The 21,770-nt window shown below is 40.1% G+C and overlaps 1 long non-coding RNA gene across 1 annotated transcript; it reads left to right on the top strand.

Moving 5' to 3' along the window:
* Window positions 1–1,384: 1,384 nt before the first annotated feature.
* On the top strand, window positions 1,385–21,195 carry LOC113936898. The gene is made up of 3 exons (XR_003524408.1): window positions 1,385–1,502; window positions 2,025–2,132; window positions 20,864–21,195. It is a non-coding gene; the product is annotated as an uncharacterized LOC113936898 (long non-coding RNA).
* Window positions 21,196–21,770: the final 575 nt, after the last annotated feature.

Genomic DNA, 21,770 nt, shown 5'->3' with positions numbered 1-21,770 from the left:
AATGAAATACTGAAAGTGAAAAGGTATAAACCTGGGGCACCTGGGTGGCTCAGTTGGTTAAGCGTCCGACTCTTGATTTCGACTCAGCGTTGGGAGATCCAGCCCCGCCATGTTAAGATTCTCTCTCTCTCCCTTCCTCACTCTCTCGATAATAAAAAGAAAAAGAAAAGGTATAAGCCTTTCCCCCAAATCAATTCAACGTTATATCCTAAGACTTATCTTTCGAAGTCCTCTCAAACTTAGTCCTACCACAGCAATCTCATTGTTGACTCTGTCCCAATATAAGCTATTTACTCCAGTCACTCTGCTCCCCACCCTGTGCCCCACATGGTCACACCTCAGTAGTGCAGACACAGGAAGGAACTCCTCATCCCCCTCCTCTTCCTTCAGAGTTCCATTCAGAGCCCCCTCATTGGACTCATGGGAAACCCAAGGTAAGGTTGGGGGTGTTGGGTCAGGCTTCAGAGGCCTGCAGCCTGCCTACAAGCCCATGACTTGAGATCATTTAACCTCTCTGGATCTCAAATAGAAGTAACACTGCTCTTACAAAAAGCTGTGAGAATAAGTGAGATAATGTAAACATGTCTCAACTGTGTGTTTGGCACACGGTAAACACTCATACCAGCTTTTCTATGACCTTTTATTTCAACATCCAATTTAATTAAACATACCTGGTCTATTTCTATTTGTAAGGCATTATGAGAGAGAACTTGGGAGAAATAAGTATAAGGTGAGATTTTAATCTCATTGGAAGGATAGCACCAGGACACAAATAACTCTAATATAAAACTAAATATGAAAAGCACCAGGTGAAATATGTTCGGGGAGTCAAAGGAGTCTTTAGATTTTATGAAAGGTGGTGGCATTGGGAGTGGACCTTGAGAGACTTTGGTGGCCCTCCAGCCAGCCCCCTTCCTGGTTGTAGGGCGGCCCCCAGCTGACCTTGGGGGAAGCAGAGTGGGCTTTTCCCTCTCCTTCCCCGCAAAAGCCTTGTAAGAATGAATGGTCGGGGGTTGACCGGTAGAAACTTCTCACTCAGGACTTTGAAACTGGAAAGTGTGGTAGAGAAGAGGAAGAGGAGATTCAGTTTGCTTCCTTACAGAGATGTTAACCTGCTTGGTTCTGGCCCCTTCTCCCAGCTCCTGCAGCCCCACTGCAAATTACTTGATATCCTTCCCATAAATCCCTGTTCTGCTTAAGGTGGCCCTTACCCTTCCTGTTACCCAAACCCCTGAATGATACAAACTATAGGATTTTGAAAGTTAGAGACAGGGAGGAAATTCCCAGTGGAGGGAACTTAGAACCCCGAGCACAGGGGGAATGTGGGAGGATTCCACGGAACAGGGAATCCTGTTGCCCCCAGTTGCCTCAATGGAGCAGAGGATGCCAGCCAAGGATCCAGAGGAGATAAGACCAAGGAGATACGGTAGTTAAGTGTGGGCATCACCCAGGCTTGGTGGCAGGATAATTCATTAGGTGTGCATACCAAGGAACACCTGGAGGTAGGAAGAGCGGTAATACATTTGCATTACTCAGAGAAGTAATAATCCAAACTCAGGTGGAGTCTATGGATGCGCAGTGGTGTAGGAGAAATTAAGGGGAAAGGCTCACAAGGAATTGACAAGTGATCGGATGTGGGGAGGCAAAGGAGAAGGGGCATCAAATACAACCTGAGGGTTCAGATGTGGATGCGTGCGAAGATGATGGTGCCAATATCACCAATAGGAAAGCAGGGTAAACTGGTTTGTGAGGGATAAACAGTTCTGTTTCTGTCCCTTTACTTAAATTTCATGCACATTATTGCCAACTTACTATAGAGAGATTGTTCTACAGGAGGTACAGAAATGAGTAAGTCACAGTTCCTGCCCTCGAGTGACGTTTGGCTAGGAGAGTAGCTATTAGTGCCCTGGATCTGGAATATTCCACTGGGGTAATGACCCGTACTGCTCCTTAATTGTGGCATCCATCTTAGCATGGATGGAAACACCCTGAGGGCAGGGACCAAGTCTGATTTTCCTCAGCAGCTCCAGCATCTTGTCTCCTGTACCCAGTATGGGCAGACTCTTAACACATCTGTAATGATGGATGGAAATTCTTCACCTCCGTGAGTTTGCCAAAGGCAACAGAGGACTGTGAGTATTCGTGAGGAGACCTAAAAAGAGGCCTTTATGAACCCACAGTAAGAATTTCAAAACAAATTACTGTGGACTTGCAGATTTCACTATTTCATTTTACCTACATTAGCGGAGGGGGATGGGCCAGAAACAGGAGTCCGGAGATGGCATGGTAATTTCTTACCCAAACTCCTAAGTACCTTCTCTTACTTCTTCAGATTTGAGAGGGGACAGCTAGAAACCCATGAAATTCATCTCTCAGCAAATGGCAGGATTAAGTTTTTTTTTAAAAAAAATCACAAATACAAAGAGTAAGGTTCATACAGACCAACAAAAAAAAAAAAAAAAAGACTTTTCCTATGTTTTGCCAATGCAATTCTCCTGCTTCTAGCTCTGAATTATGATCTGGATTTCATGAAGTGGTGATGCATTGTCTAATTGTTTAAATAAAAGAAAGACAGGTGAGATGATAGTATAAAGCTGGGTACGATTTAGGGTAAAAAGAAAATTAAAGAGAAGTAAGTGTGCTCCCACACTCTCCAGTCTGTCCTATGCATTTTGTCCAGGAATACTTACTGTGGTAATAGATCTATACAGTAGAACTTTCAAACTTGAAGTCGGCTTGCTCCAAAATATAAAAATGATCAAACTTTAAATTGTTTGTGATTATTAGCAGCAGGGAAGAATTCATTTTAGGTAGGAAAACTTTTAAGAGAGCTCCATAACTTTAGAAAAGCTAAGAGGATTTTACTCAAATTTCCATTTTGAAATCTGCCTTTAGGGGAACATCCCATATGAAACATTTCTGTTAGATACAATAAACCCTCAATTAATCAGGATGCCTCAGGAAGGAGGTGTTCTGATAAATTAAATTTTCAGTTTGGGTAAGGATTAACCAGAAAGCCCCTTTAGCTGGAACATAAGTTGAAATTAAAAATATATATATATATTGCAAGCTGATATCTTACCTTAAAAATTGCAGTATAGTACATGAAATGAGTCTTTGATGTTGGGGTGCACATAGTGCCTCATTTTACAGTGCTGAATGTATGGAGGCTTGGGCGGAATCTGCACCAAGGCAGAGCCATGTGCCAATATAACTTTTTAAAAAATTAATGAAATTCATGTGTTTTCCTGCATTTGTTACTTCTTTTTTCCCCAGAAGAGGGAGATTTCCAGTCAATGAGGGTTCCAGTTACCTATCGTCTAGTTATTCAGTGTTTTACCTGTATATTTTAAAAGGGAAGACTTCTAAAGTATAAAGCAATTCTCAACTTGAGTATTGGTGAAGAGAATGGTGCTTTTATTCACCACATTCTTTATCGAAACACAAATAAGGTAATGAGAAAGTATGTTCTGGAAATGCTGCGATGTGATTCTGCTTCCACTTTAGTGTTTATGCTGCACCACTCAGAACAGCTCTATGGTCCATGCATTTGATGGAAAATTTTATGGCAGTGGCTGTTTGAGAAATGATACTGTGTAGTTTGGCACCTGGTAGTCAGGGATGCCCTCGTTCCCAAAGCATTCTCCTCCATTCAGTATTCAGTAAACTCTGCTTGGAGTCCTCCTCCCTACCCCCACACTACTTCTGGGGCACTTAGCCACAAATCCCTTGATTTGTAATCATTTGTGTCCTTATGATCTTTAAACAGGACAAATGGATTAAGAGCAAGAGAGATTTCTTTGAATTCCACAGAATATCTCATACAAAGTTGGCTGTTAATAATGGTTTTTTGAAGGAATGCTATAGGATAAAACCATTTAGAAATATTGTTTCTGTAATGCAGATGTTTACCTGTATGTACTTTAAGAAATTTTTAATGCTATGATTATTCATTTATTGTGTTCTCACCACTTGCCAAGCACATTGTCTGAATCTCACAACCCATTGAGGGAGGCATGATGATCCCCATCTTACAGATAAGGCTGAAAAAGCTCCAAAAGCTTGTCTAAGGTCACAAAGGTAACAGGTGGTGGTGAAATATTTTTTGTGACCTCTTGTACAAATATTGGCTCACAAGATGCCTGCGAAATACCAGCAAGATTAATAAATTACACTTACTTTATTTTCTCATTAATCACTTTCATGGTGAATTACTTTTTCCCCCATGACTTATTTATTTTATAACTCAAGTTCGTACTTTTTGATTCCCTTCAACCATTTCACGCCACCTTCCCCCAGCCTCTGGCGACTACCAACGTGTTCTCTGTGTCTTTGAGTTTATTTTGTTTTGTTTTTAAGTGTCCACATATAAGTGATATCATACAATATTTGTTTTCTCTGTCTGACTTAATTTCACTTAGCATAATGCCCTCAAGTTCCATCCACGTTGTTGTAAATGGCAAGATTTTATTTTTTTATATGGCTGAATAATATTCCATGATACACACACACACACACACACACACACACACACACACACACACACACATACACACATCACCATTTCTTTATCCATTCTTCCATTGATGAACACTTAGGTTATTTCCAGATCTTGGCTTTTGTAAATAATGCCATAATGAACATGAGGATACACATGTTTTTTGTTACTGTTTTTGGTTTTGTTGGATAAATACCCAGAACTGGAATTGCTGAATCATATCTTATTTCTATTTTTAATTTTTTGAGGACCCTCCACACTATTTTGCACAGTGGCTGCATGAATTTACATTTCTATCAATACTGCACAAGGGTTCCCTTTCTCCACGTCCTCACCAACAATTGCTATTTCTTGTCTTTTTAAAAACAGTCATTCCAACAGGTTGAGGTGAGATCTCATTGTGGTTTTGATTTGCATTTCCCTGATGATGAGTGATCTTGAACATCTTTTCAAGTACCTGTTGGCCATCTGTATGTCTTCTTCGCAAAAATGTGTATTCAGATCTTCTGCCCATTTCTTAATCAGATTGTTGGGGTTTTTTTGCTATTGTTTGAGTTGTATGTGTTCTTTATATATTTTGGATATTAACTTCTCATCAGATATATAATTGGCAAATATTTTCTCCCATTTGGTAGTTGCCTTTCCATTTTGTCAATGGTTTCTCTGGCTGTGCAGAAGCTTTTGAGTTTGATGTGGACCCATTTGTTTATTTTTTCTGTTGTTGTCTTTGCTCTTGGTGTCAAATCCCAAACTTATTGCCAAGGCAGATGTCAAGGAGGTTACTGCCTGTGTTTTCTTATAGGAATTTTATGGTTTCAGGTCTTACATTCAAGTCTTTGATCTAATTTGAGTTAATTTTTGTGTATAATGTAAGATAGTGGTCCAGTTTTACTTGCATGTGGCTATCCAGTTTTCCCAACATCATTTATTGAAGAGACTGTCCTTTCCCCATTGCATATTCTTAGCTTCTTTGTCATAAGTTAATTCACCATATGTGAGTGGCTTTAATGCTAGGCTCTCTATTCTGTTCTATTGATCTGTATGTCTGTTTTTTGTGCCAGTACTGTTGTGATTAAAATAGCTTTGTAATATATTTCCTAATCAGGGAGCATGATGCCTCCAGCTTTGTTCTTATTTCTCAGGCTTGCTTTGAGTATTCAGGGTCTTTTTGTGGTTCCATACAGATTTTAGGGTTGTATTTTTTTTCCATAAAAAATGTTACTGGAATTTCAATAGGAGTTGCATTGAATCTTTAGATTGCTTTGGGTTGTATGGACATCTGAACAATATTAGTTCCTCCAATCCATAAGCACGTGATGTTTTTCCATTTATTTGTTGTCTTCCTCAACTTCTTTCATCAATGTCTTATAGTGTTCAGTATACAGAAGTTTTACCTCCTTGGCTAAATTTATTCCTTGGTATTTTATTCATTTTGATCCAATTGTAGTAGGATTGTTTTCTTAATTTCTCTTTCCGATAGTTTGTTATCAGTGTATGGAAATGCAACAGATTTCTGCATATCGATTTTGTATCCTGCAACTCTACTGAATTCATTTATTAGGGTTTTTTTGGTGGCGTCTAAGGTTTTCTACGTAAAATGTCATCTGCAAATAGTTACAGTTTTACTATCTCCCTTCAAAATTGAGTGACTTTTATTTCTTTTTCTTGCCTAATTGCCTGGCTAGGACTTCTAATACTATGCTGAATAAAAGTGGTAAGAGTGGACATCCATGTGTTGTTCTTGATCTTAGAGGAAAAGCTTTAGCTTTTCACCTTTAAGTATGATGTTAACTGTGGGCTTGTCATGTATGGCCTTTATTATATTGAGGTATGTTCCCTCTATACATACTTTGTTGAGGGTTTTTATCATAAATGGATGTTGAATTTTGTCAAATGTTTTTTTCTGCATCCATTGTGATGATCATATGATGGTTACCCTTTATTTTGTAAATGTAATGTATCACACTGATTAAGTTACATATGTTGAACCATCCTTTTATTCCTGGAATAAGTCCCATTGAATATATATAAAAAGTCCCTTTTAATATATTGTTGAATTAAGTTTGCTAATATTTTGTTGAAAATTTTTTTTAAATCTATGTTCATCAGGGATATTGGCTTATAATTTTCTCTTTCTGTGACATCGTTGTCTTGTTTTGGTATCAAGGTAACATAGACCCCATAAAATGAGTTTGGAAGCGTTCCCTCCTCTTCTATTTTTTGGAGGAGTTTGAGAAGGATTGGTATAAATTCTTCTTTGAATGTTTGGTAGAATTCACCAGTGAATCCATCTGGTTCTGGACTTTTGTTTGTTGGAAGATTTTGATTACTGATTTAATGCTTACTAGTAATTAGTCTGTTCAGATCGTCTATTTCATCATGACAGAGATTCAGAAGATTGTATGTTTCTAGGAATTTATTCATTTCTCTCAGTTGTCCTATTGGTTGGTATTTAATTATTCATAGTAGTCTCTTATGAGTCTTTGTATTTCTGTTGTTACTTCTACTTTTTCATCTCTGATATTATTTATTTGAGTTCACATTGAATTCTTAACAGAGTTCCTGATTCTCCTCCACCTCACTCTGATTTTATTAAACACTTCTGATGTCTGCAGCGGACCAGGGCCTTGTGGGGGGAGAGTGTGGGAGGGGGTGTGATACCTTCACCCATATGGGCTCAGGCTGGAGGGAAGTACAAGTTCACCAACGTGGCCCTCCAAGCCAAACTGGCTGAGGAATTAGTTTTCTAATGCTGCTGTAGCAAATTACCACAATGTCAGGGGCTTAAACAGCGCAGATTTATTACCCTACAGTTTCGTAAGTCAGAAATCCAATGTAGGTCTCATTAGGCTAAATTCAAGGTATTGGCAGAGCTGTGTTACCTTTTGTAGGTAGGTTATAGGAGACAATTCATTTCCTTAATTGTCCAATTTCTAGAGGCTGCCCACATTCCTTAGCTTGTGGTCCCTTCCCCATCTTCAAATCCACCTCAAAACCTGTCTCTCTATATATCAAGCCTCACCTAAGGCCGAGGCTGACTTAAGTTTTTTCCGAGCTACCCTTGAATACCACTTAAACCTGATTTCACCAATACACACATATTTCCAGTGTGATTTGCCTTAAACCCTGAAATCTCTAAATTTCTATTATTCATAGGTTGATTCTCAAGATCAGGTAGAAAGCAAGTTGAAGTCCATTAAACCACCTTTCCTAACCAGTTAATGTAAGTGGGAGAAAAAAAAAATGTGTTGTTATTGAAGAAATTGGTCTAAAACCTGTACTAATTTTTAAACACCAAAGCAACCTAAAAGTAGATACTACTGTTTAATCCAAATGATTGTAGTAGATGCCACATGTCCTCTCCAAAGCCCAGTTGCAGCTTCATTGGACAGATAGCCTTCTTCCCTACATGCTGTTGTCTTCCTATGTCAAGTGAGGGCAAGGCAGAGTTCTAGAGAGTTAATCCCCCCAAGAAATCCAACCAAAAGGGAGGTGCATCTGTAAATGGATATCCCAGCTTCTTTAACTCTTTGTGGTTCTACATGGAGGGCCCCAGCAGGATTGAGCCCCCGTTGCTCATAGCAGTGGCCCACTGGTTACTTTCCTCTCTTTCCCATCTCACATCCCTATTCCCCCCCTGTGCTTCCAGAAACACCTACTCATTTAGTCTGCTAGAACTGCCATAACAATAGGTGACTTGAACAACAGAAACTTATTTTCTCACAGCTTTGGGGACTAGAAGTCTGATATCATGATACCCACAGGGAGGGTCTCTCTTGAGGCTCCTTTCCTTGGCTTGCAGATGGCCACCTTCTCTGCATGTCCTCACGTGGCCTTTTCTCTGCTCTCTCTTCCTCTTCTTACAAGGAGACCAGTTGTATTGGATTAGGGCCCCACCCTTATGACCTCATCTAACATTAATTACTACTTTAAAGGCCCTCTCTCCAAATACAGTCACATTGGGGGTTAGGACTTTATCATATGAATTTAGGGGGGATATTTAGTCAGAAACATCTACCAAATAAATTACTTTCACTCAAATCCTTATTCAGGGTATGAACCCAAAATAAGAAAGCCATATGCCGGGGTGCCTGGGTGGCTCAGTTGGTTAAGTGACTGCCTTTGGCTCAGGTCATGATCCCGGAGTCCTGGGACCGAGTCCCACATCGGGCTCCTGGCTCAGCGGGGAGCCTGCTTCTCCCTCTGACCCTATCCCCGCTCATGCTGTTTCCCCCTCTCTCAAATAAATAAATAAATAAATAAAATCTTAAAAAAAAAAAGAAAGTCATATGCCGATTTGCCTTAGACCCTGAAAAAAGTTGTTATAAAGAATAACACACACACACACACACACACACACACACACACCCATCTGGCTTGACAAAACAGGCATTCCTGCAGTCAGAGAATGCCACTGAGCATCCCAAGCCAGATTCCATGTAGACTTGGATTGCACAATGCAAGAATAAAAGCCGTGTGTGTGTGAGGATTCTCCTTAAAAGAATGTACCTCTGGATTCATGGCATTTTGCTTTTTCTACATCAATCCCTTTAACTATGCTATTTACTATTGTTCTGCATGAAGGCAGGTTGGGTGCACAACTAATCTTGACTGATGGGAGGAAATTCAAGAGACAGATTTCTCGGGGCGGGGGTGTCTCATCTCAGGAAGGCCTCATGCGATGTATTTGTTGAGCACATATCTAAAACAGTTTCATGGTAGACTTTTCAGGGTCCTTCCATTATGACTCATCTTCACCTGGAGGGTCACCGTGGTACGCCCCTGAGCCAGGATACTTTCCCAACCTGTGGGCTGAGCAAACCTCATATCTTGCACCTCTCGCACATGCATAAACTAGGATTTTTCAAATACATGCAGATGCTGTGGTGATGACTAAAACACAAGTTCATTGTGCAGAGCTCCCGAATTCATTGTAACTTTCAGTCATGTGGTTGTCTAATCAAAGGATATTTAAACTGCTACCACTTATACATGAAGATGCTCAAAAGATTATGTAAAACGGGACCCTCTTACTCACAATTTTGGAGTCATTGTCCTAATCTGTAACAGAGACATTTCTAACTCAGCTGCCCCTCCATGGATGGGGTCTAAGAAGAACGTCTGTATTCCACTGCCCGTTTACAGCCCTTTGTCTGTTGGAGAGTTCCCTTAACCAGAATTGCCCATGCCTGGGTCTTCTGTTCTAGCTAACCTGCTCTTCTATTTCCTTTTGTTTGTCTTGCTCTCTTCTTCTGCCAATACTTTTGCTTCTCTTCAGGTAGGCTTTCCTCCTCACCCTGATCAATACTTTCTACATTCTTTAATCCCTTCTTTTAATCACCAGTTCTTGGAAAAGCCTTCTTAACCCCATCCACAAGTATTTCTATCAGGTCTGAAGAACTTTACTCAAATGCAGAGATGGAGCATTTAGACCAGGAGAAGAATCACTCAAATCTACACTGATTCTTAAAGGTTGGCGGCACACAGTGTAGCAGATGCAGCTGGTATCCAGTCACATCCGTTTGGAATACAGCATGGCCCTGCCCACAGGCCTGGCTTCCAACTGCCAACATTTGCAGTGCTTTGCCTTCAGGCTCTCTCTGGCCAGCCGTGTCTGTTCTACCCCAGCGCAGGGCAGGGAAGAAGTGCGAGGACGTTAACACCATCCAGAGTTCCATCAGCCAATGACTGATGGGAATTCATTGACAAATACCCAGCTCCCTCACCCCTCTGGAGGGATAACTGAGGTGTGTATCCTACACTGGCTCCCAGAGTTCTCTGGGTGATAAAGCCCCAGACATCCACAGTGGTCACCTGGTTCCTAACAAATCTCATATTGTCTTTTTCCCTTGTCTTGTCACACTCCCCTGCTCCCTAATGCTGTTTTGTGTGCTCTCTTCCCAACAATCTTCTTACACTGCAATCCTTGTCCCTATCTTACCAGGAAACCCAAATTAGGATGCCCTGGGACATTCTCTGCCCTAATACATTTTAAACCACCTATTTCTAGATTAAAGAAAAAGATAATTTGGCTGTCATCAAGTCCTGCTTGGATTTGTAATTTCATTACCTGGAGTTGACGCTTAAGTATCTATGACCTGGACAAGTCACTTAATGTCGTTGTGCCTCAGTTCCCTGATTGTAGAATAAGGGTTGGACTGGAGCAGTGATTTTCAAAGTGTAGGGTTCCTCTGAAATAACTTTAAACATTCTCCAGACAAAAGCGAAATCTGAAGATGAAAAGGCACTCATAGAATCATTTAAGTTAAATTGCAAAATTTCAGGAAAGGGAGAAGAATACACTGTTGGGTATTGGGAGACAATTCTCCATGGGTCTCTCGTGTTTCTGCTCATGTCACAAACAGAGGCCTTGACAACCTTTATTTCAGACTGCCTTTTCTTCTTTGTATAGCAGAGAGCCTTTGGAAATAAAGGCAGTGTCTCCCAACATCCAGTGGCAGGTTTGTTTACCATCCAGTATAATAAAGATAATGCTCCCCTCCAGTACCATGGTTGAGCAGATTAGTTAGCTTGTAGCCCATTATAAGAATTCGAGTTCCCTGCGCTTTGGGTTTCTGGGCACTGATGAACACCCACTGCCTACATAGCTTCTCTGGACCAGTTGGAGTTAACCCCAAATTACTTGAGAGGCAAGGGGAACCAAAGCAGAGATGAAATTCATGTCATTTGTTATCTGGGAGTATGAAATCCCTTTGTCTCTGATCCAGGAATTTCATGTCTTCCACCAGCATTCATGAAGCTATAGCATAACTTTTTAGCTAACAAGTTGGGTAAAACTTCAGACTCCTCACCATACTTAACATGTGGAAAATGCTACTGAATCTTGTATTGTTGGTGTTACCAATGAAATGTGGGCTGATAGAATGTTTGTACAATACAATGATTACCATTGTCCAACAACAGAATCTAAAGTAGAATCCGAGAGTACAGACCCAAGATTCTGAAATAATTGGCTTAAAGTCAGAGATCAGTAAAATCTTTACATTTCTAATAGGCCAGTGTATGGATTGGTGATTTCTCTAGTTTGATTTTTTTTATATGTTTTTTTTCAGGCAGATAAAAGGGATATTTATCACTTTATAAAACTCTCACCACAGACATATTTGGAGAAGAAAATTGTAACTGCTTAGAACTCAAACAACACACCACAAATAACCTCATAAAAAATATAGCAATGTCTCTATATCGAGTGATAGAAAAACCATTTGCATAAAAATTATTGCCAATACGTATGCAAGCAATGTATTTGCATAACAAGCCCTGGCTGTTAACAAAAAGGCAACTTTGACAACTTTATTAAAGAATTGTCTTCCCATTGCAAACTCTTCAGTTATTTACAGTGATAAATGGGGTGAATTCCAGAATTTACTTTTCATATTGAAGTTCACTGGTTATATTGAAGAGAGGCATCAGTGCATGTAAATACTTGAAGTGAGACAGAGAATTACCATTGTGTAATAGAAGCATCTTTAACTAAAACTCTCCAATATAGCATGACTGTGCTGTTTGCATGTCTTGGGGATATTTTTAAAGAACTAAATTTGGCAACGCGAGGCCCCTATGTTACCATGCCTAAAATTACAGTTAAAATGTCAGCAGTGAAACTGAAAGCTAATGTTTGTACTCAACATGCAAAACAAAGTAAATTAGACTATTTAGAAACCTCAAATTACCATCTGACAAAGAGCTGTGCTACTGTGTCTGATTTTTAAAATATTAATACAGTTTTATATTGTTCGTGGTTATGTTTGAAAAGTATTTCCCGCTCAGTGATAATTAAAATTGTCTTACTATTTCTCTGTTCCCTTACTATTCATCATATTTCTGAATTAGCTTAATTGATATGTGTCCTAGATGGCAAGAAAGCCATTTTTTAAAACGTGTACCATTTGGAACTAGTTGTGTTTGTCAATTTTAACTGCTTTGTTCTGTACAACTAGAAGCAGGGGAGAGGGGCAAAAGACTGCACCTGACATCCTTAAATCCCAATTCCTAAGTTTTGTATTCATGTTATTGTTCTCGATGATTTACTTTATAAGTACATGTTATGGATTTGAATGTGTAAAATAAATTTATGTTAACAAAATGCCATATTTTCTGTTGTGCACACTAGAGCTTTACCTAAGATTTTATTTTTGTGAGAAGATTTGAGGGGTAAAGAATTTTGAAAATCACTAGACTAATTGGTTTTCAGTTTCTTTTATTCCTAAAGGCTTTATTCCTCTAAACTGAATTTAAAACCAACTTTTCTATTTTTCAAAATTATTGAAACAGAACACTGAAATGCTATCCAAATTAGACATACACACCCCCACACACATATTCTTGTCTCACTGTCCCAGCATTTCCTTCTCTGGTGCAATCCAATTGCCTTCTCTAGTCATTGTCTGAATCAGATGTGCCAACTTTTCTGATTATTTGGTTTTTAAGTCCTCATTTGTCTTCCCTCAAGCTGGTTGCTTTTGGTCTCATTCACGGCTCATCTATACTTTTGCAAAAAGATGGATGGAATAATTTACATATAACAACAAAAATGGAAAGCAGGTCATTTTGGTATTTTGTCAACTCTGATAAAAATCTTTTAGTGGAGTAAATATTTAGACTTATTGGCTGGGACAATATTTTAGTTTTTTATGCTGCCATATGAAAATGTCTGTACAGTGAAAGATTCTGGAGAAAACCTTGTATCACACAATTGAAATATTCTTTATTTCAGATTATGGTGTTGTGTCTCAGGCTATGTATTTGTTCTCTTACTGGGTGACAAATTACTGCATAATTTAGCATATGAAGCAACATACACATGTGATCTCACATTTTCTATGGATCTGACTTCCTGGTGCAGTTTAGCAGGATGCTTCTGTCAAGGTCTTTCATGAGGTTACAGTCATGCTATGGTTCAGGGCTGTGGTCTCATCTGAAGGCTCTACTAGGGGATGGAGGCTTTGCTTCCACACTGACGAGTATGGTTGTTGGCAGGATTCAGTTCCACACAGGATGTTGGACAGAGGGTCTAAGTTCCTCATTGGCTGTTGGCTGGATCCTCCCGCAGTTTTTTTCCACATGGGCCTCTCCATACGTCAGTTTACAACATGGCATCTGCCTCCTGTCAGTGTGAGCAGGAGAAAGACCAAGAGGGGGGCTCAAAACAGAAGCCACAGCCCTTTTATGACCTAATATCAAAAGTGACATCCTGTGGCTTTTTCCATATTCTGTTTATTAGAGGCAAGTGACTGGGTCCAGCCCATACTCAAGGGGAAGGGTATTGCACAAGGGCATTACCCCAGGAGGTGTGGATCACTGGAGGTCCTCTCTGAGCCAGCTGACCACGGGGTGCTCTGCAGAAACCTCAAGTCTCTCCCACGACCTGAGTGAGCCCAAATCACACAATGAGTAGGTCTATGTGACCGACATCACTCTGTTTCTGAAATTGAAAGGAAATGACAGCTTCCCCGCCCTTATGTGGCCAGCATTTTGTAACCGTCCAATTCAGAACATGGGGATGTTGGTGGCAGGGGTGGACAGCACACTCACTCCCATCACCATGGACACAGTTTCACAGTGTGCCCATCCAAGAACAGGAATGGGCCAGCCAGACTTCTCCATGAGAACCACAGGACACACCACACAGGCCCAGCATGCTTCTCTCCTTCTGTACTCATACCTTATCTCTACCTGTCAGATTGTTACCACGCCTCACTGCATATAAAGTGACTTTTTAAGGTTAAAAGAATTCCTTCCCCGAATTGGGGTTGACATACAGCAGGTATACTGCAACTGAGCCTTTGCTGCCCTGACTAGCTGCTGCGGCAGTTTCTGGAAACTGCTAATTGGCGTGTGCCCAGATTTCAGTACTGTGCTTGCTTCAGCTGCTACTCAAAGTAGGAGCCAACGGTGCCAAAGTCTCTGCACGGCCCACATCCCTGCATTACTCATAGTGGGAGCCGCACGGAGAGCCACCTGACTGGAAGCTTGATTCCCTGTCAGCTACCACTGCTGATAAAAAAGAAACTGCATGATGGCTTAAGTAAAGCTCTGGATATATGCATGAAAAAATGTATATTTACATGGAGAAAACCATGTATGAAGAGTTAACTCATATTCTGAAATGCAGAGTAGACAAGAGGAGATGGTGATCTCAAATTGAAGACAAAGTGGAGTGTCACTCCTCTTGAGAAACACCCAAGGAAGATGATCTAGAACAATGAGCAAGGAAAGCTCTAGTTTTCATCAATTAGTATTATAACTCAAAATATATATGGTTCATTCCAAGTGCAGATCATGTTTGGCTAAAAGTTCTCTTAGGGGTAGAGTCTTGCCTAGCCTTGACAGAACCTAACTACTGGAACATTCCGAGCTCTGTAGGAATGCTAGGGATTGCTGTGGCAATAGCAATTTGATTCCCTGAGACTTCAGCTGCCCCACCTCTCCTCAGTACAGATTGCAGAGGGAGGAAGGAGTTATGCCAAGAGCTATTTTAAGGCTCTGTACATTAACTAAAGAGGCATACCTATTTTTAGCCCAAATGTATAGACTTTCATTACCTTAACCCTAAAACTGAAGATGAGGGCAAGTTAGTGGCCCTTCCTTTTCCATCTTAAGCATTCTTTTTAAGTCTTTAGAAATCATTCTTGACCTAGAATATAATGAATTCTGAAATATGGTAATTATCCGTTTATAATGCCAACAATTGGCAGCACATCCTTGATCAGATCCTCAATACGAATCCTCAGAGCTACTAGAATTCTTCCCCAAGCAGCTCTTGAAACATGCATTATTTTTTACTTACAAACTTTGACAGTACAGAGGAGACACCCAACTCTCCTGTTCCCGTGCCATAAGCTCAGGGGATTTGTCTTCCACTTTGAATGAAGGCTGGCTTGACACAAGCTCAAGGAAAAAGCTTAGAGGTAAAACCAAAGAGAGAATTAAAGAGCAGATCCATGATAAAGGGAGTCAGGACATCCAGAAGACAGACACAGAGTTGGGATGGGCTACTGGCCTCTGGGTTGCTTCCTTTATGCCTAAAAATGATTCCTAAGTGTCTCTATTTTCTATCATCAAATTACAAAATATTAATAATATTTAAATTTACATTTAATGCAACTATATTCCTTTTTAAGTAAATGTGATACACCAAACTTCAAATGTTCAGAATTGGCAAGATGAAGAATTATTAATTTTTTAACTGACATTTCTGACTTTAAATAATTTTTAGGGTAGTCTGTTATTATGTGTTTATATCTATTGTACTATTTTCCATCAAACGTCTTCCACTCAATATTTCCGGAGATCTTTCTTTCCATGGAAACCTATCTTAATGTGACTTTATGATGGAGATCAATGGATAGTTTACAATATGGACGTTTGCTCTATAAGCTACTGAAGTAAAATTTATCTGCTCCATAGTGTAAAAGAGGCATGGAAAAGCACGTGCACTCTACTGTTTATCACAAGTTAATATTGTGAAATACCACCGGGCTCCTGGGATCCCTTTCCTCAGGAGGTGCCAAGACCCTCCATTTGGGGCCAATCAAATGGAGCTCTAGATCACTTCTAGATCGTCCCTAGAGCCCAAAGGAGTGCAAGAGCACCCACTTTGCCCACCAGCAGAGGATACCATGGACAGCACGAGCAAATGGCCAAACCCAGTGTGACCCTGAGAAGCTTGAGGCGAGACTCCATGGCAACCCATGGCAGTCTGGCTCGACCAAGGAAGATGGACATCCCTGGAGTACCAGCCAGGATAGATGTCATCACCCAGGGAGGTCCCCTGTCTCTTCCCCCATCCTGCCCCTGTGCCCTAACACTACGTATGCAGAACGACCTCAGGAAAAGTGTTATGTGCATATGTTTGTGTGTTTGAGGGGACACTGAAGTCACTACTGTTAAGTTTCCATCACCAGGGAGCAGAGAGGGGATTGTACTCCCCAAGGAGAAGAGTTGTAGATGAATTAAGGTTCCCTTGGGTTCTTGGATGTGGGTGTTTTACCGGCAGTTCCTGTAGACTTCTACATGAAGCTCAACTTATCAGTTTCCCAACTTTCTAAAATAACCCAAAACTAATTCCAAAAGGACATTTTCATGTTTGCTCAGAAAATGCTCATCATGTACGCTGCAGTGGTACTTTATTTTTAACAGTTTTATTGAGGTATTATGCTTGACATTTTGTAAAGTACACCTCTTTAAACTATACAATTTGATGAGTTTTGACACACTTATACACCGAAGAAACCATCAACATCATCAAGAAAAGCCAACACATCCATCATGGACAGTAGTTCTTAATTCTTCAACAGCTACAATGGCTAGAAACAGTAGGCTGAATAATGGACCCCGAGACTACCTTTACCTTACATGGAAAAAAGGGTCTTTTGCAGATGTGATTAAATTAAGGGTCTTGAGATGGGGAGACTATCCTGGATTATCCAGGTGGGCTTTAAATGCAATCACATGCGCTCTTTCAATAGGGAGGCAGAGGGCGATTTGGGCAGACAGAAGAGAAGGCCAGGTGACAGAAGCAGAGTCAGAGAGAGGATGCTGTATGCTGGCTTTGGAGAGGAAGGAAGGGACCAAGAGCCAAGGAATGCAGAGAATGAAGCTCTAGATGATGCAAAAGGGAAGGAAACATTCTCTCTTGGAGCCACCAAGAGGGAACTCAGTGCCACTGACAGTGTGGTTTCAGCCCCGTAAAACTCAGTCCACCTTACTGGCCTCCAGAACTAAAAGACGGTGCATTTCTGTTACTTCAAACCCCTAAGTTCGTGGTAATTATTGCAGCATCCATGGGAAACGAGTGCAGGTATCTTTTGACTCAGATTGGAACTGAAGATAGAATGGAACAAAGACATGGTTGTAAGCTCCCTTGAGATATCCCCGTGGTCCTTCTCAGCTCCAACATGCTCTGATTACCTCAATCACCAACAACTCCCTTTCCTGGAATTTCCAGGAATTTCAAGGAATCTACTACATAAGTCTGTTTTTAAAAATTAGATGTCTTATAAACCTTACCCCCCCATTTTTTTTTTAAACTAAAGAAATCTCACATCATCCTATGGCCACAACCCAGACATAATTATCTTTTTGGTATCTTTCCTTCCAGGCTTTTTTTTTTTCAAATGCACATTTTACTTTCATAGTTGGGTTTTTTTTTTATTGCCCATACAGTTTTTCACAGCTTGTTTTACTCAATAATATTTTCTCCATGTCCCATTATAATTTTTATAGTCACTGCATGCGACGTACAATGTGCCCCTAGCAAGCATGCCAGAATCCAGCTGCTGGACTTTTTTCTGACTTTTTCGCAGGAAGTCTTTAGTAATTGTCTTCCTGTATATTTTTCCATATTTAGGAATATTTTACAAGTAGGGTTATTGGAGCAAAGGAAATTAATCTTTTTTTTTAACCTTTATACGCATTTCTAAATTCCTTTTAAGAAATACAATACAGGAGATGCCTGGGTGACTCAGTCAGTTAAACATCTACCTTCAGCTCAGGTCATGATCCCAGGGTCCTGGGATGGAGCCCCGCGTCAGGCTCCCTGCTCAGCGGGGAGCCTGCTTCTCCCTCTGCCTGCCGCTCCCCCTGCTTGTGCTTGCTTTCTGTCAAGTAAATAAATAAAATCTTAAAAAAAAAAAAAGAAATACAGTAGAGTAACAGCGAAAGTACAAATTTCACTACATCCTGATCAGAATTGGGTAATATATATATTTTTAATTCAATTTAAAAAGTGAAAAGTGTGGCTACTTTGTTGTTTTCAGTTACATAATTTCAATTACAAGTGAGAATCACTGGTGGGGATCATATTTTGATCATTAATTCTATTTCCCTGATCACAAATGATCTGCTTGTGTTCTTTTGCATTTGGCTATCAAGGTTTAATGTTATTATTTACGCATATGACCTCTTTAGCTAATAAATATATTGAGCATTTTTCTACCAAATTTGTCCTAGTCTACAGATTTTCCTTAATGTGCTAAATATTTATTTAGTCATATGTTTCCTTTATGACTTGCTGTGCCACCTCAGTGCTTCAGAAACTATTCCTCTTCAGGGTCTTGAAAACTATTTTATTTATTTTATAAATAAGGTTCTTCTGTGTTTAGCTGTTGGAATTTTCTGACATTGCAGATAAAATCTGAAGTAAATGAAAACACATATTCTTCCTCGGACTGTAATCCCGGTTCCCTCCCTCGCCCCATCTCGTTGGGCCTCCACCAGTCACATTGCTCCTCACTTCCTCCACTTCTTTGAGCAGAAAGTGGGACAATTTTGTGGCAGGCAAAGCGAAGGGATTATGGTGGCACCTCCCTTACTCTGGCCTCCTTTGTGATCTCTGAGAAAACAGAGCCGCTCACCTCAGCCAAGTTATACCAGAAACCATTTGGCAGCTCTGATGCACCAAGCCTCAAAATGGCCTTCTGCTTTGGCATTATGAAAATGTCTGCTGTCTGCTGTGGGCATCACCCTCGTGGACCTGCTGCCCTCAGGGCCGGGTGCCCCTTTCACTTGAGAGAAATATACCGTCACAATGTCTTCCTGAGGCCCTTCAGATGTCTCAGGACTTTCCTATCGCTCTCTTTTTCCTGCCTGTCTCTCATTTGGGCTGCCTGGAACTTTATGCATCCCTAAGTGTGAAGACCACCCCCCCGCCCCGGTCAATTAAATTCTCACCGACTATTCTTCACTGAAGAGCCTTTAAAAAAGAATAGACAGCCATTTCTCTGAGAGAGTTTAATTATGATCCTGCCCTACGGCAGCAAGATGAATTAGATGGCATCTCAAATTCTTTCCAAAGGAGCAACTGGGGGACCTCTAAAGCCATTTGTCTAGACTGGAAATGAGGGAAAATCCTAGTTGTCTTAAAGTGGAGAAAGTCCATAGAGTTACGTTTTTCAAAATTTTACTTAGTTAATCTCGGGAAATGGACTCCTACTTTTAAAGCTCTGATAATGCTCAGTCTCAGGCCACTGGTCACCCGAGCCTATATATCAAGATTTTCTGAATTTCCAGGGACAGCATGCCCCTCCCCCATGCAAAGATGCCTGGAGTTGGCAAGGATGAAGTTTTCCAGAGCTATGGAAACCACTTCTACAAGAGACAGACATGAGTCCTAGACCTCAGGAGAAACACGACTTTCATTTGCTATTAATTTTTCATCCTTCTTGACCACTTTTGCCCCAGAAATTTCAAACCTTATCAGTCTTTCACCATTCACTCTGTATCATATTCACTGCAGAAGGAAATGAGACCACTATTCTCTCACATTATAAAAAGTACTTTAGCCTGTTTATATCATGTCTTTGTTTAGATTCCAGTAAACTAAGGTTGTGTTTTGTTTTGTTTATTAAGACTTGAGTAGAGAATCTAACCACCTACTTTAAACATAGTCCTACATTTATTTTATGAATGTTATTCTTTTCTTGACAAGAGGGGTTTGGTATCTTAAGATGTCTTTCCAGCCTGTATTATTATCCATTGAGCTAAAAATCATGATTTACTTTTTAAAAAAATTTTTTTATTGTTATACATTACATCATTAGTTTTTGATATAGTGTTCCATGATTCATTGTTTGTGCATAACCCCCAGTGCTCCACGCAGAACGTGCCCTCTTTAATACCCATCACCAGGCTAACCCATCCCCCCACCCCCTCCCCTCTAGAACCCTCAGTTTGTTTTTCAGAGTCCATCATCTTTCATGGTTCGTCTCCCCCTCCTATTTACCCTCCTTCATTCTTCCCCTCCTGCTATCTTCTTCTTCTTTTTTTTTTTACTTAACATATATTGCATTATTTGTTTCAGAGGTACAGATCTGTGATTCAACAGTCTTGCACAATTCACACATGCTTTACTTTTGTTAATGCATCTGCAAGAAGAAGTAAATGTTTTCTCCTTGAAAACCTAAATAATTTCATTTAGGTGACTTAATTGACAAACAATATATCTCTATGATTGATAAATAATAAAAAAAAATACAACAGCGAAATGAAGATACCTAATGAAGATTCCTAACCAAGGAAACAATGCTTTTATTTGAATAAAGGTTATATCGAGAGAGGGTCAGCCCTAAACAACGCGGACAGGTGTGTCTTATTTAATAAGTGGTGTCTGGATAAGTGTTTTGCAGTTTGGGGGGGAAACCTACTTAGTTCCCATAGCACGGATTGGTAATTTCCCTCCAGATCCATTCCCTTCTTCCTCTTTACTAATAGACCCCCTGAGCTTTAGAAGAGCACCTCCATTGACACCTGCTCTGCTCCCCAGTTCCCTGGCAAGTAGGTAAATCATACAACTTTCTTTACCCAGAAAACTGCATGCTTTTGGTTCTCTCTCCCTTCCCGTAGGCCGGAATTCAGACTTGCTGGTGGCAGATCAGCGGTGGCCACAGGAGAAGAAAACAGCATGGGGACTAGCGTGACTGGAAGGAAGAAGCCTGGGTCCCAGGCTCCCTGCGTGATCTCACGGAGCAGAGCCTCCTATCCTGACTGGCCCTGGACCTTTGACAACAGTTGATCATCACATAAGAGACTAATTATCAAATTGAATGAACAACTGAATATTTAAAACGGAGGTAAAGACAAAAGATACGAAATAGTCAAAGGAGAGGAAATATGAATACCTTTTGAACATATGAAACAATGCTCAATTTACTCCTAATAGGAAAAAGCAAATTAAAATAGCATTTTTAAACCTCTCAGATTGGCAAATAATTAATACAAAGTGATAAAACAAAAACAGTAAACTTCAAGTAAATAAAAAGGGAGGGGTGCAAATAAAAAAATCATACAGAAAAATAAATATTTATTGAAGACAACAAGCCAACATTTCCATATATTCATGGGCAATATTGCCAATATTATGGTGGAATATGTACATTCCAGCAATGTTATGAGGAAATCGGGTACAAATCTTATGGAGAATCATAAAATTGTTTTTTTGCTAGCCTTTGTCAATCTACTCAGTGAAATGATTCAAAATATAACAAATGTATACATGAAGATATTCATAGCGATATCAATAATAGTGAAAAATTAAAGTCAAGATGCCCACAGAAGGGAGATGGTTATTATGCAACCACTCAGTGGAATAGTGTAATCATTTCAAATGATGCTTATGAAAACTGCAACACACGACAAGAGGATTGATATATTTTTTTAAGTGGAAAAAGCAAAAGTCAAAACTGCATATACATTAATTTTGCTATTGCATTTTCTATGCCTACATCAGGTTCTGTATCTTCAGCCCAGATCT

The sequence above is a fragment of the Zalophus californianus genome, chromosome 8 (genome assembly GCF_009762305.2).
Source record: "Zalophus californianus isolate mZalCal1 chromosome 8, mZalCal1.pri.v2, whole genome shotgun sequence".
In the NCBI taxonomy this organism is placed as follows: domain Eukaryota; kingdom Metazoa; phylum Chordata; class Mammalia; order Carnivora; family Otariidae; genus Zalophus; species Zalophus californianus.
This window is presented reverse-complemented; position numbering and strand designations above follow the sequence as displayed.